The sequence below is a fragment of the Chlorocebus sabaeus genome, chromosome 14 (genome assembly GCF_047675955.1).
Source record: "Chlorocebus sabaeus isolate Y175 chromosome 14, mChlSab1.0.hap1, whole genome shotgun sequence".
NCBI lineage: Eukaryota > Metazoa > Chordata > Mammalia > Primates > Cercopithecidae > Chlorocebus > Chlorocebus sabaeus.
In genome coordinates, this window is record NC_132917.1 from 77,659,321 (window position 1) to 77,676,027 (window position 16,707).

Here is a 16,707-nt window from a genome sequence, read left to right on the forward strand (position 1 = left end):
TTCTTCCCCGGGAAATCATGTTCTCTTTCACTAGTCTTGTCATGTGAGGACTGTATTCCAATAAAGAAAGCAAATGCAGCTCGTTTTTAATCAGTTCAGGTACCATAAAGGGGAGCGGAGAAACATTCTAAGGAGGAGGATGAAGAAAACAGGTGTTCAGAAGGAAAAATTTTCATATATAGCTCAGCTTTAACCCTAAAATATGACACTACACTTTCCCCAATATTTGTCTATCTTTATATTAAATGTATAATGTTAAACACCCTGTTTGTATATAGAATTGTAAATTTCACTTAAGCCTCATAGTATAAGGATATTTCTATTAAATCAAAAATAGCAATGAAATTATTTAACTCTTATAATAAATTAATTACAAAAATGTATACGAACATCAAAAATGCTTAAGATTTTTGTTGGTGACAGACAGCAAACTGCTGAAGAGTATTTATAGAATGATCTCATTTCTAAAAAGTAAATGATATATTCAATAGAAGACAGCATACCAACAGAAACTAACTGTAAATTAGTATGTTTAATTGTTTATAAATTATTCCTTTGAAGAATGGGAATACAGTAAACTTTCTGAGTTTTATGCTTCTATAATGTTTTCATTTTCTTACAGTATATCCATACAACTAGTTTAAGGATAAAAATGTCATATTAATATATGTCATTTGTCTAACATAATGCCAGGGTTCAAAGGGATTATAAAGAACAATAAGGTGCTGACTCCAATATCATGTAACTTGCATTATCAAGACATGTGGTCACGAACTGCACAATTATAGAAAAAAGTATATGAATAATTGTTAAAATTAGTAGTTTTATTTTAGTTCAATGAGACAAAGTTCAGAGTAGAATGGAAGAGGAAAATGATTTACCTCAAGATGCATATTAACAGTGAAATTCTCTTTGGATAAGCCAACTAGAATTGTAGAGTATATTAGAGGCAGAGGTTATTTGGGCAACATGGACTCAAATACTTAGAGAGAAGTTAATGTTAACAAATTATTTTAAACCCCCCGATTCTTAATTTGAAAATATTTCAAATAGTTATGATTTACACAGAAAAAAGACACATAAGTAGAGGAAAACTAACACTTGCCCAAGAAAATATGGAGGGCATCTGAGGACATTTTTCCCACCCTATCTTGCTTGCCCCCATACCTCCATGCTGCTTGGGATAGAGTTTAGGCCCTATATGTATTTATTTTTTTTAAGATACTGATACAGCATCTATAAAATGAAAATAAATTTACTGTGCATTGTATGAGTTATATTTTAATTGTTTAAAAAGTCAATTTTTCAGGTTTATGATCTAAGAGTAATTATGATTTGGGGAGCTTTTCAATTTATGGCTATGCAATATCTCAGCATTAGTCTTCTAACTTTTGATCCAATATTTATGTCCTAGCTTCCAGTGTCATAATTGTTGTTCGGTTAACAGATAAGAGAGACAAGGTTAGAGAGTGTACCAAACCGTAATCAAGCAACCAAGTCAAGTAGTAGAACTCAACCTTGGCAGCTCATTGAAGGGCATCTCACCGGGACAATTTCGTGCTCTACAGGCCCTTTTGGAAGACGGTAAAGTGTAATTTCAAAAACACCACAGGTGATTCCAATGTGCAGCCAATGTTGAGTACTGCTGAACTTAGGTGAACGCAGGTCACCAAGAAAAAGGTGAAGCTGAGTATAAAGAGTAGGATTTCCCACTGAAGTAGAACTTGGAAATCCACATGGGAAATTTAAATACAAAGAATAATAAAGAGATTTTCAAAGAGATTAAATTAACAGATAAAATATTTTTAAGAACCTGTATCAAGAATTTTGATTTTATATATATTATATATATATATTTAAAAATATATATATTTTTATTTTTTATTTGGTAAAGATAGAGGTTTTTCCATGTTGCCCAGGGTAGTGTTGAATTCTTGGACTTGAGAGATCTGTTGACCTTGGGCTCCCAAAGCGCTGGGATTGAAGACATGGTCCATTAAGCCTAGCCTATTGAATTTTAAAATTTAATACACAGAGTAGAAGTTTGTGGGTAACTACTAAGAACCAATTTAATCTTCTGGAATTTCTTGTGGAAGAAATACCTTAATATTCATAGCAAAACCAAAAAGATATGAAAAAATGATCAAAAGATAGCAATTTGATGTACATTTACATGAGTTGTAACACAGAGCACATAGGCTTTCCATAAAACAGAAAATTAGAGAGAAAGATTGGCTCAATTAGTAGAGAAAAGCGTTCGTTATGTAAATAAGTAATTGAGTCTGCAGACTGGAGGACTTCTGTAAGGCCTGGGAAAGACTAAAAGAAAACCAAATTCAATATCAATATTGAATAACAAAATTAAAATTCAATTTTAATATTAATAATTTTCAATAGTGATATTTTTGAATTCCGAGACTAAAGACAATGATCTTATTAGTAGAGGATAAATATCTTAACAGAGAAAGAAAATTTAACAATAGATGTATCCTTTATAAGAAGACTAAAAGTGAAGAGCAACAAATAAACTATTCAAAGTAGGGTACAGAGACCCAAAAACCTTCTTTCCAGTTACAATAGTTTCACCTCTCAGGGAAAAAGAAAGAATTTGTAGTTATGCAAGAATTCAAAGAGGGTAGCATCCATACAATTAATATAAGAAAAGTTCTCGGAAAAAAATGTTCTAATCAACAAATAAAAATTCCTTTTTTTTTTTTTTTTTAAAAAAGCAGACAATATGATAAGGATAACAAGAATTAATAGTAGACAATTTTTATAAAATATGTGTATTATAAAATGTAATGCTGTAAAGAAATTACAAATATATGTACAGAACTAAAAAGCTAAAAAATATATCATCTAAAACCAGGAGATGAAAAAAATCAAGAGAAGGATGGAGAACATGAATACTCGAATACTCTAAAGCAGAGTTGGTAAATGTTTTTCTGTACAGGGCAGGACAGCAAATATTTTGGCTTTGTGGCCATGTGGCTTTTGTCACAACTGCTTATCTCTGATGTAGTGATGCATAGCTGACAAAGACAGGCACAGACTATATATAATCACATAGTGAAGACTGTACTACAATAAATATTTACACAATTAGGCAGTGGGGCCGGGCGCGGTGGCTCAAGCCTGTAATTCCAGCACTTTAGGAGGCCGAGACGGGCGGATCACGAGGTCAGGAGATCGAGACCATCCTGGCTAACACGGTGAAACCTCGTCTCTACTAAAAAAAATACAAAAAAAAAAAAAAAAAAAAAAAAAAAAACTAGCCGTGCGTGGTGGCAGGTGCCTGTAGTCCCAGCTACTCGGGAGACTGAGGCAGGAGAATGGCATAAACCCGGGAGGCGGAGCTTGCAGTGAGCGGAGATCTGGCCGCTGCACTCCAGCCTGGGAGACAGAGCGAGACTCCGTCTCAAAAAAAAAAAAAAAAAAAAAAAAAAAATCAGACAGTGGGACAGATTTCACGCATAGGAAGTAATTTGATGACCTCTGTTTTAAAGGATATACTTATTTGAGAGGAAGTAGGTAGGCAACAATATAAATGCAAAAATGAACAGAAAGAAAAAAATATGAAAGACAACTTGCAGGATGACAGCATGAGGGCCTCTGTGGATATGCTCCCCAGTGAAGCAATCATAACTGGAAAAATTAGTATACGTATATAACTTTTGTCATAGGTTTATATCTATATACAATATACACATAAAAAAGTCTTTGGAAATTTTGTCCTAATTTAGACACGAGATTGGAGATAGAGACAGGAGACCTGGCCTCTTCAATTCCTAGTTGTAAAGACAGGTGATCTAATGATAGAGTTTGAGAGACCAGGCCTCTTCAATTCCTGTATGGTGACCTACGATTCAATCTGTGAGGTGGAGGGCCTATTAGGAGGACACCATCTCACTTTGCTGAGTTTTTTTTTCTTTTTTTCTTTTTGCCCAACAAATTATGCTCCTCATCCTTCTATGTGTCTGTGAGTCTCATCTTTCCTAGTCATGTGACAAGAACCCGGTTTTAGCTGAACTAAGGAGAAAGTCCTGCAATACTAAGGGCGTATATCAAATGAAGCCACATTTGTTCGAGGAAAGCTACTAAATCTCAGAAAGAGGAGTGAGAGTCTGTGGCACTTGAGTCATACCCATGTTTGCCTCCTACCCTCAGGTCAGTGTGACCAAAGCCCCACTCTGAGTGGGTATGGCTAAGAAGATTAGGTTCCCTTCACCCCCCAGTTCCCAGTCAAGGGCTGTGGAATCTCCCGGGAAAGGGCAAGACACTGACATTTCCTTTTCCCTCAAGCTCCATGTTCCAAGTGAGTGTAGTCACGATATTGTGAGCTCCCTCCTTCTACCTAAGAATCCTGGAGCACTCAACTCCCTTACCCCAGCTCCCCCGTAGGGATGTTGCTCCACACCATCCTTACCCCAGCTCCCCCGTAGGGATGTTGGAGAAGCAAGCCCAAAAGACCAGCGCTAAAGCCCCTGCCTAGCACCTGGCTGGTAGAGCATCTGTGTCATCCTAGGAAGAGAAAGCTTCTGTCACTGATGTTTGTTTGATGATTAAGGATTCTCAAAAGCTTAATTTATGAGCATTTTTTAAAATTTAAAAATAAATTGGAAACAAAATTAAACAAATTTCAGTGTATGTATTCCATATCCTCCTGATATGAAAAAGAATAGCTAAGGAAATCCTCCAAAAGCTTGGAAAAGAAAAAAAAAAAAAAGGTACAACATAGAGGATTAAGAAAACTAGAGTTAGTTCCAAGAGATCCAAAAATTAATTAAATAACAAGAATGATCACAAAAAGAGAAAGTAAACAAATAATTCATGAAAGGAATTAGAATATCCACCTAGTTGCAGCAGATACTAAAGCACAAAACATGCATATTATGAAGATATTTGTACCAATGAAATTGAAAATGTAAATGGATAGCAATATCCTAGAAAAATATAACTTACCAATACTGACAAATTAACAAACGAGGCCTAAAAAACATGAATGAACTTCACAAACATAATTCTGAGCAAAAGAAACCAGAAACAAAAATAATACATACTGTTTAATTCATTTTTGCATGTTTCAAAAATTCAGCGAAGATAAACTGTGTGTAAAACTCTAAAGGAAAACAAACAGGTTTATGTTTGTTTGTTTTACCATAATGATCAGGCTAATGGTACCCTTTTAAGAGGTAGGCAAGAATGTCATTTCAAGTGACCATGAGGAAGGTTTCTCAGGTTCTAACAGATTCTTTTGTGGATTTAGGTTTCAAGAATGTTGTTATGTTATAATCTCTACAACTTTTTTCCCCAATTTTCACAAGTATGATCAATTTAACATTTATTGCAGCACTATTCACAGTACCAAAACTTGGAACCAACCCAAATGTCCAACAATAATAGACTATATAAAGAAAATGTGGCATATATACACCATGGAATACTATGCAGCCAAGAAAAGGATGAGTTCATGTCCTTTGCAGGGACATGGATGAAGCTGGAAACCATCATTCTCAGCAAACTATCGCAAGGACAGAAAACCAAACACCACATGTTCTCATTCATAAGTGGGAGTTGAACAATAAGAACACATGAACACAGGGAGGGGAACAAGGGGAACATCACACACCAGGGTCTATTGGGGTGTGGCGGAGCTGGGGGAGGGATAGCATTAATAGAATTACCTCATGTAAATGATGAGTTGATGGGTGCAGCAAACCAACATGCCACATGTGTACCTACGTAACAAACCTGCACATTGTGCACATGTACCCTAGAACTTAAAGTATAATAAAAAAAAAAATTACAGTAGTTATCTTTGTGTGGCAGGATTATAGATGAGCCTTATATTCTTCTTAATTTTCTGAATTATTTATATTTTCTATGAAGAACATGTATTACTTTTATAGTCAGTAAAACAAAAAGTTTATTTAAAAAACAGAAAGAAAAGGGTATTAATGCATATGTTACATTCTCACTATAGAGTACAATGAGGTTAGAAGGAACAAATTTGAAACGTCTTAGCAGATCTGGTAAGAATAAGAGTCCAAAATTCCTTCCTTCTTTTGATTTAACAAGAGTGAACAACAGAAGTACCTTTTTCAAATATCATTTGCCCATATATGTGTGCGTCTGTTTCTGGAACCTTCGTTCTGTTCTATTGATCTGTTTTATAGAATTTGACATGCTACCACACTGTCTTGTTTACTACAGCTTTATAATAACTACTGACATCACATAGTGTGAGTTCTCCAACTGTGTTCTATGTTTTCAAAGTTGTTTTTGTTATTCTAGGTCCATTGTATTTCTATATGGATTTTAGAATTCATCAATTAAAAAAAAATCTGCTAAAATTTTGATTTGGATTACACTGAACCTATAGAAAACTTTGGAGAGAAAGAACAACTTAACGGTACTGGATCTTCTTACCCATGAACAAAATACCTCCCTACATTTAGTTAGATATGATTTAATCCCATCACTGTTTTGTAGTTGTCACTGTACAGGTCTTCCATATCTTTTGTCAGATTTATCCCTATTTCACATTTTAATGCTATTTTAAAGAGTATTTTTAATGTCAATTTTTATTTTAGTTGTAGAAATACAGATTTGTTTGTTTGTTTGTTTGTTTGAGACAGAGTCCTGCTCTGTTATCCAGGCTGGAGTGCAGTGGCGTGATCTTGGCTCACAGCAAGCTCCGCCTCCCGGGTTTACGCCATTCTCCTGCCTCAACCTCCCAAGTAGCTGGGACTACAGGCGTGTTGCTCTTCATAAAAGCAACTTTTGGTATAATAGTTTGTCTCTATTTTGTTGTTGTTGTTTTTGTTTATTTTATATATCCCTGATTTTCTCTCTGATCTTTTTTTTTTCCTTTTTCTGTTTACTTTGGTTTCATTTGTTCTTTTTAAAGTTTCTTAAGGTAGATGCTGATTTGAAACCTTTGTTCTTTTCTAATAGTGGTTTTCAGTGGTATGAATTCCACATTACTACTTTCTGTTGGCAATTCACAAATTTTGATATGTTGTGACTTTTTTTTAATTCGGTTCAAAAGAATTTCTAATTTCCACTTTTATTTCATCTTTCATTTATGGGTGTGTTAGGTTCGAAATAGTTGCAGATTTTCCTTCAATCTTTCTGTTTTTCATTTCTAATTTTATTCCATTGTTGCCAGGGAACATTATTCGTATAATGTGATTCATTCTAAATTTACTGAGAAATTTTCAACGGTCCAGAATATGGTCTTCTGGGTAAATGTTCCATGTGATCTTCAAAAGAATATATACTATCTTATTGTTGAGTGTGGTATCCTATAAATGGCAATTAGGTCATATTTGTTGAGTGTTGTTCAGATCACTTATATTCTTACTGTTTTTTTATTTACTTTTTATATCATTTATCAAGAGAAAAGTATTCAAACTTCCAACTATAAGTGTGGATTTATTTATTTATCTTTGAGTTTTGTAAGCTCTGTGTTTTGAATCGCATTTATTTGGTATACAAATATTTAGGATTAGTATGTCCTCTTGAATTGATTCTTTAGTATTATGAAACAAACTTCTTTGTCTTCAGTAATATTCTTTGCTATGAAATTTACTTTGATATTAATATAGTCATTACAGATTTTTAAAAATTTGTGTTAGCGTGGTTTCTGTATACTTAAGGTGTGCTTGTTTTAGGCAGCATAAAGTGTGATTTTGCTTTTTTAGCAAATGCAATCTCATATTCTGTTTTTATTTAAGGTAGTCAGATTACTTACATTTAATGTGATGATCAATATCTTTAAGTTAATAAACTTCCTATTTTCCTGTTTGTTCTGCATTTTTCCCATCTTACTTTGTTCCCCTATCCTCTTCATCTGCCTTCTTTTAAATAAATTTCTTTCTGGGATTCCATTTCATCTCCTGTGTTAGCTGTGACTCTTTTTTTGTTATTTTAGTGCATGTTTTCTGGTTGATACTAAACACCTGTCACTTTTTAGATTCTACCTTCAAGTGATATTACATCACTTCACATATAGTGTAAGAACCTGACAATAATATACTCCCATTTTGTTCCCCTGTCCTTTGTGCTATTGTTGTCATATATTTTATTTTTATGGGTATAAACTCCCTATGGCATTGTCATTAATTTTGTTTAAAGGTTCACTTAACTTTAAGATATTTAAATCATAAGAAAAAAATCTTGTATATTTACTTATGTAGCCACCACTTCCAGCACGCTTTATTTCTTTGTGTAGATCAATATTTTTATCTAGTGTCATTTTCCTTCTGTTTTAAGGACTTCCTTTAACATTTCATGTAGTACAGTTCTGTGGTTGATAAATACTTGTATTCCTGCAGATGGTATTGTATTCCTGTTTTGGGGATTTTTTCTGATATGCAGTAATGTTACTTGAACACAGTTTCATCCTTCTGGGTTTTACTTTTAAAATTTGTCAGGACCTGAGCAAGTACTCAATTTGAGTCTGATTATGCTCCTCATTTCCCACTACTAAGGCACAACCAGTCTGCAGTCTACACAATTTCCTGTGAATCACGAAGTTTCTCACTTTATGGTGGGAAGAGGCGCTATTCTTGGACCTGTGTGTGTACGGAGCACTGTTACCTCTCATCTTTTCAGATAGGCTCTTTCTCCAGCCTTGGCTAATTTTCTCACATATTTGCACTGATCAGTTGTCAGCTAAATACTCAAAGGGGAACCTCTGCAGATTTCTGGAATTCTATCTCTGTGCAGCAGTATATTATCCAGTCCTCTATCCCATGAATTTTTGCCACCTAAGTTTCTCGGGCTCTCAGATCTGTCTCTTCAATTTCAGGGGTCCACCAGTGTCCTGCTGGGTACCCCAATCCTCAGCCTAGAAAGGTTCTCAAGCTGCGTTTATCATAGACTCACCTTATTTGTTTGCCATCTCTCAGAAATCAGTGTTCTTTGTGGCTTAATTTCCAGTGTCTCATAAGCCATTGTTTTATAAATTTCATCTGTTTTCCATCATTTCAGGATAAATCTATCCATGTTATTCCATCTTGACAGAAAGTAGAATTCCCAAGGGTTATAATTACCCAAAGTAGGTAGTTCAAATGATAATCGAATGATTTGAAAGGCACAATCATTCAGCTAAATCTAAGGTACATTTATATTTAAAACTTCTTTATAGAAGTAGGTAAATATGAGCCTATAATTTAAAAATAACTTTTTGATTTGGATGATGACTTCCAAACCATCTAAAACAAAGTAGATTCCTGATCCTGATGTTTTTATTGTTTTATGTGAAATATTTATATGATACAAGTCAGTCTACGACTCAAAAGCACTAGCAAACCAATTCCATATTTGTTAAATCCATAAAGATTAAATTTGTAGATTACTGAATTTTCTCTAACATGGTTCAAAAAAATCGACATTGTGTTAATTTGTGAATATTTCACAGGGTTGGAGAATTTTAGAACCTGTTTTTTAGCTTCAAATCGAAACCAAAAACTTCACATTGAGGAAGCCATTCTAGAAAGTAAGAATAACCTGACACTCTGTGCATGTGTGTTTTTTCCATTTTTAAGTATTTAATAATTCCTTATATTTTATATGCATTTACAATATAAATGTTTTCTTCAGTAAAATTTAAAGACCACAAGAACTTTGTTTTTTTCAAAAGTCTCTCAAAAGGTCACTACAGGAGCCTACTACATAGAACCTAAAATTTTTAACTATGAATATGTGAGATTGAAGGGAAAAGAAATAAGTTAAATGTCCTTCAGTGAATGCTCTAGACATGAAATTATGACTGAAGTGATCATTTAGTATTAAAAATATTTTAGCAAGAAGCTTTATCACAAAAGTTAAACTCACACACCAATAAAGATAATTTTGAAGTGAAAAAAAATGACAACTAAAAATTTACCAAAGTTCATGACTCAAATGGACAATGTGAACAGCAAAAGCATATCATCAAAAGCAAAATACACTGCTATAGATTCTAGAGATTCCTCTTGCCATGCTTGTGATGTATTTATATATCATAGGGTGAATATTAAAATGGTAAATTGCCATGAGCTTTTTTAGTACAGTTCAGCCTTAGAGGCTCTAAGAAGGACCTAATTTTGATTCCATCTCTAAGTAAATGCAGATGTCTACATTTCCTATGATCTTATTCTGTTTTATGTTTATGGAATTGGAGATTCATCTTCCATTTAAGTATAAAGCAAATTGCTATTTAATATTAAAATACCTAAGGTACCTAGACAGGTTTTGTTATTCTGGTGGTGGCGGTGGTGTAATGTTGAAAAATTTATAGGATGGGAAAACTTTTTTAATTTAAAATTGGAGGAAAATTTACCTCATGAAAATATAGTTAAATGAACTTGAATCATGTTTAAGTCAGAAATCTTTATTCATCACTTTAGTCATCATTTGATGGGCTAACAAATAGTAGGCTCTCAATAAAAAAATTTCTCTAATTGAATTTGAATCAATTTGAGGACATCAGAAGAACTGGAACAAAAAGAAAGAGTGAAGTACAAATAAACTGGAAAAGAAAATGTTCTTCCCAAAGTGTCAATTTATTTGCAAAATACCTCACGTTTCTTTTTCTTTCTGTTTTTCGAGATGGGATCTTGCTCTGTTGCCCAGGCTGGAGTACAGTGGTGTGATCATGGCTCACAGCAGCCTTGAACTCCTGGGCTCAGGTGATTCTCCCACTTCAGTTTCCTTGGTAGCTGGGACTAAAGGTGTGTACCACCATGCCTGGCTAGCTTTTTAAATTTTATGTAAAGACAAGGTTTTGCTGCATTGCCCAGGCCGATCTCAAACTCCTGGCCTCAAGAAATAGTCCCAGCTACTTGGGAGGCTAAGGCAGGAGAATGGCGTGAACCCGGGAGGCGGAGCTTACAGTGAGCTGAGATCCGGCCACTGCACTCCAGCGTGGGCGACAGAGCGAGACTCCGTCTCAAAAAAAAAAAAAAAAAAAAAAAAAAAAAAAGATATTGTCCCACCTTGGCCTCCCAAAATGTTAACATTACAAGCATGTGATTTTCCTAATTTGTCAATTGAATTTTAGCTTTATTACTTGTGCCTCTTTAATATTTTTATTAAATATTAATTTAATAAAGTTGTTAAATTTATGAATTAACAATTTTAAAATATGTTATTGGTGATACATATTTACTGAAGAAAATTTAGAATTAGTAAATAATAGTATAATTGAAAACAATGACCACAAGTACAAGCCCAGGCCCAGATGGCTGCACTGGTACATTTTAGCAAATATTAAGTTGGTAATAATCCCCCTCTTTCATTTGTAATTTGAATACATTTTCTACTCATTTGCTACAAATTTGGAAAGTTTGTTATAAAAAAAGAGTATACTCAGCTTCTTTCTGGATTAATACTTTCTCAATTTTCAATGTGAGTTAATGAAATACTGTTTAACTGTTGACTCATTGATAACAATTTGAGAATAACATTTGTGTAATTATGCACCATATGATAATCATTTTTATATCATAACATTATTCCTATTGATTTCTAAGTTAAAATTGTTTTAAACTTTCAAACTATGGATATACATTATGATCTACTGATATGATATAGAAGCACAAGGGAAACTGACCAGAAATAGATTAAACAAAAGATCTCTGAAACTATTTAGTCGTCTATTTCTCTAGTCATTTTTTAATGCACACATAGATATTTGTAGGAAGGACATAGTACTATATCATAAGCTGTATTATCATCAGAGAAGCTTTCTAAAGTCAACAAATTATTTTTAGCATCATACTTTATTGAAACTACATTTGCAATGCACTATAATTTATTTCATCAATCTCATCACTAAGCATTTATAGTGGTTTAAAAATTTCTTTGAAGAACATCTGATAAACATTTATCTGTGGAATTTCATCATAAAAATAAATGTCTGAAGATGGAATTGCTGCATCAAGTATATTTATATTTGATACATATTGACACATTACCTTTCAGAAAAATGGAAGTTACATTTTTTTCTTAGCGCTCAAAACTCAGAAACAGAAACTATTTTTCTACCACAGTTTTGAAGTTAACCCAAACTTTTTTTCTGATGGTAACCCACTGTTTCTCTTTTAATTACTAAACCCCAATAGGATGACTACTATGGTTTGGATGTTGCCTCCCAAACTCATACTGAAACTTAACTCCGAATGCAGCAGTGTTGAGAGGTGGGGTCTTTAAGAGGTGATCACGAAAACGGGGTCTTTAAGAGGTGATCATGAAAACTCTGAATGGATTATTCCGTTTGTGGATTAATGGATTAGTGAGTTAATAAATTAAAAAGTTATCACAAAAGGGGAACTGGTAGCTTGAAAGGATGGGGAAGAGAGCCCTGAGCTAGCATGCTAGCACACTTAGCCCCTTGCCATGTGATGCCCTGCACCTGCTTGGAACCCCTTGAGTCTCCACAAGCAAAAAGGCTCTCAGCAGGGGTGGCCCCTCAACCTTGGACTTTGAGCCTCAAAACTGTAAAAATACATTTATTTTCTACAGAAATTACCATTTCAGATATTCTATTCTAAGCAACAAAAATTTGATTAATACAATGATCCTTTTACAATGTTTTTTACTATTCCTTCCCTCATCTTCCTATTTATGCCTCTCGGTACGCCTTCAGAATGCTTTCAGTTTTGCTTCTGACCTCTGACAACATATGGTTTTGTTGGTGTTTCCTTATGGAATTCAATAGATGTTTTCACTATTTCATGCATTTTTTTTGGTGGGTTTACTGATTCCACTACTTCCTCTTCAGTTTTTTTTCTGTATTGATGTCACATTCTTGTTCTTTTTTTAAAAGATTAATTTTAAAGTATTTCTTTAGATATTTTATGTGGATGACAGCATTTTTTAAATTCTTGCATGTCTCCAAATACCTATGTATATCTTGCTTTGTGTCCATGGTCACAAGACTCTTTTCTCGCGTGTCTATACCATCTATTCCATAGTTTTTCAATATCTCATTTTGCAGATGAGTCCAAAGCAGCAGATGCTTTACCTATGGAAATCATGCACCTTCCTTTCAAGAGGCATGCAACACTTTTAATTTTCACAAGACTTAAGGGATTTTACAGACAATACTGAGATACACGTCTTTTCTCATAATTTTTCCTCGCTGTAGTGAGGCAATTCAGGGTGCAGTTTCAGGGCTATTTATAGCTCAGTGAACATTTCTTTGCTTTTGTATAATCTCATCTATTCTATTATCTTCCTTCATATTTATTATTATATATGTGCTAAGTCCCCTGGATGTCACTTCCAATCTCTGATCTTTCCTCACACTTTCATAGTTTTTGTTCTGTACTTTTAGCTATTTTTTGCATTTAAGCTTTTAGGCAACTAAATCTAGTCTCACCAGTGATTTGCCCTCGAATAGTTTGTAGATTCCGTTTGTTAGATCCCATAAAACACTGGTTGTGTTACTGGGAATGTCTTTCAATAATGTAACTTTTAAAAATTCAAGTTGCTTTTTATCTTTTCTTTGTTTTATGTGCCTTGCTGATTCTGGATGGCATTACTCTTTCCAGATGCAGGTTTAGTTTTTTCAGAGAAGTTTGGAAATATATGAAAAAAATGAGAAATTTTTCATTTCTCACCAGGGGTTTCAGAAGGAGAAAAAAATAAAGTGGCAAAAGACAATATTCAACATAATGATGCTTATACATTCTTAGTGATAATCAAAAGAAGGTTTGTTAGTGGTGGTATGGCTGTAACGGAATACAGAACACACACACACACACACACACACATGCATATACACACATATGGCTAAAAATTATTGAAAGCAGCTGGAAAGATACACGTACACACAAATTCCACAGGAGAAAGAAGACAATTAGCTTGAAGGATAATTTCTCAATAGACACAAGAGAAACCCAAAACAGATAGACTACATCCAAATTGAGGAAAATAAATGATACTCAATCTCAAAATCTATATCTAGAAATAATAAAAAAAATCAGTTGAATAAAGACATTTTTAGATAAATTAAAAAGCAGAATTTCCCATCAATGAGTGTATCTTAAAATAATTTCCAAAAAACAGACTCTGGAAAGCAAAAAATTATCTCAGAAGAAAAGCCCAAGACGAATAGGGAAATACTGAATGAAGAAGTTGAGAAACATGTTGGTAAATTTAAATAAACATTAATTTTATAAAATAATAATAATTATGTCTAGCTTATTTGAGAGACAAAAATAAAATAAAACTAAAGTATTCTGATTACTCATTTAGCCTAAAGAATTCGAGTTTATCTTAAAGTGCTGTACTGTTACGATACAGTTGGGGACAAGAATAAAGTTATTGAATTAATCATTGCATTAAAACATTTGATGTGCTTTTGTAAGTGTCTGCTGTTGAAACTTGGGAAAGAAAACTGAATACAGAATTAAAACAAAGATACATAATTAATATTTGGGTAGTTTAAAAAACAAAGCAAAACAAAACTTGAATTCTGCTTTTACCGATGGAAATAAAATTGGCTTGAAAATTATTTTTGTAAGCAAATTTTATTATTGAAAACCTCCTTTTTTAACTTTTAAGTTCAGGGTACCTGTGCAGGTTTGTTATTTAGGTAAACTTTTGTCATGAGTGTTTGTTGTACAGATTATTTCATCACCCAAGTATTAAGCCTAGTACCCATTAGTTATTTTTCCTGATCCTCTCCCTCTTCCCACCCTCCAATGTGTGTTGTTTCTCTCTATGTGTCCATCTGTTCTCATCATTTAGCTCCTACATATAAGTGAGAACATATGAAAAACCACCTTTTTTGACCCTACAAAATCATTTAGATGTATTTAAATAACATAGTTTTGACATAAGGTACCATATTATTAATAAAGATATGTTTATTAAATAATTCTCCAGCTTTGCTTAGTTTAGTTTGGTTTGGTTTGGTTTTTCTTCTCCAGCAGACATCTCTTGTCAGCTAACAGTGATGTCATGTGCACAGCATAAAAATACCCAGAGATAAAGCATGTACTTAATAAGAATATCTGCTTCCTTATTTGTATTGCTTCTTAATCTTCACTGGATACCACTTTCCATTTCATTGAAGCAGAATCAATTTTCTCATGTAATTTCAATATGAAAATATGTTTTATTGATTTGTTTTGTTTTGTTTTGAGACAAAGTCTCGTTCTGTTGCCTAGACAGGAGTGCAGTGGCGTGAAGTTGGCTCACTGCAACCTCTGCCTCCTGGTTTCAAGCAATTCTCCTATCTCAGCCTCCAGAGTAGCTGAGACTACAGGCACCTGCCACCATGTCTGGTTAATTTTTTTTTTTTTGTATTTTTAGTAGAGGCCACCCACCTTGGCCTCCCAAAGTGCTGATAACCACTGCGCCTGGCCATTTTATTAAATTTTTGAAATTCTGACTTACACACATTTAGAAAATCTTTCTCCTATACAGTGAAGAAAATTAACCTATATTTTAAAAATTCCACGTAGAAAATACATCTATCTGTTTCATACAGATGAGTTCTACAGTACACCCAAGGAAATTATCATTCTAATCTTACATAAACTTTATCAGATATTAGGGGAAATAAAACATACCCACATCATTTTATAAGTCTAGTATAATTGAGATATCACAACTGGGCAAGGAGAGTTTAAGAAAATAAAAATACACCATTCTTTTTGCTTCAGACAATTTAAAACTCTAAAGCACTATATAGTATTAGGAAACTGTATACAATATGCTAAGACATAAAATTAGTATATACAATTAGATTTTACATATATATACCTCAATATACATGTAAATATAAGTATATATAGTGTGTATGAAAATGTGTAATATCTATCATGAAACATATTAATATGATGTATACACACATGCGCATATATGTTTGAATGGTTTGGATACATACATGCACATTACATGCATATTATATGACATGACAGACTATATTCTAGAAATGCAAGGGTGTTTTATTACTGGAACACTGCTGAATGTAAATAAAAATTAAAAATATTTAAGACAAAACGAATCGATCATCAAAGACAATGCAGAAAGAAGTATTGGATCAAATTTAAAAATCTGTTCATGCTGTGTATTATCAACATAGGCTCAGAGATGTTTTTCCTTGTTTTAATAAAATGTATCAGTCAAAAACCCACAACAAGCATCATGCTTAATATAGATACATTAGACATAATATCTTTGTAATAAAACCTATAATACTTTGTAATAAAACCTAGTATTAAAATATGTGTGTAATAGACACAGACATTTAATGCCGTATAATAGACAGATATTTAAATACTGTATAACTTTTAATACTATACTGGCAATCCTTGCAGAGTATACAATTAAAGAAAAGAAAATACTGCAGTGGAAGAAGAAATATTCATACACATATTTATTTATATATAGTCCGCCAAAGTATTTACTTATTATTTCTTAAATCTTTTATATTGCATAGTTTTTAAATACACAGAAAAAAATTTGAAAACAAGAAAGGGTTAATTTTAGTCTTCCTGATGTAAATAAATTTAATTTTTCTCAAGTAGTTTAGAAATAGCTACTTATGTTTTTCATAGTTTAAAAAATATATTAATATTTTATATAATTATTCACTATTTAGGAACATGCTATTATTTTTTATTTTTCCTTTTCTTTGTAACTTAATTATATTGAAATAATTTTACTCTTGCTAGAAAAGATTAATTGTCCTCAGTTTTCTAA

General features: G+C 33.0%; 1 long non-coding RNA gene across 1 annotated transcript in view; it reads right to left on the reverse strand.

Moving 5' to 3' along the window:
• The window catches only part of LOC119627282 (uncharacterized), a 556,990-nt gene continuing 540,283 nt past the window's right edge, over positions 1-16,707 (reverse strand). Inside the window, exon 4 of the long non-coding RNA XR_005243430.2 lies at positions 1-127. This is a non-coding gene — a long non-coding RNA (uncharacterized lncRNA). The remainder of the gene's footprint in view (positions 128-16,707) is intronic.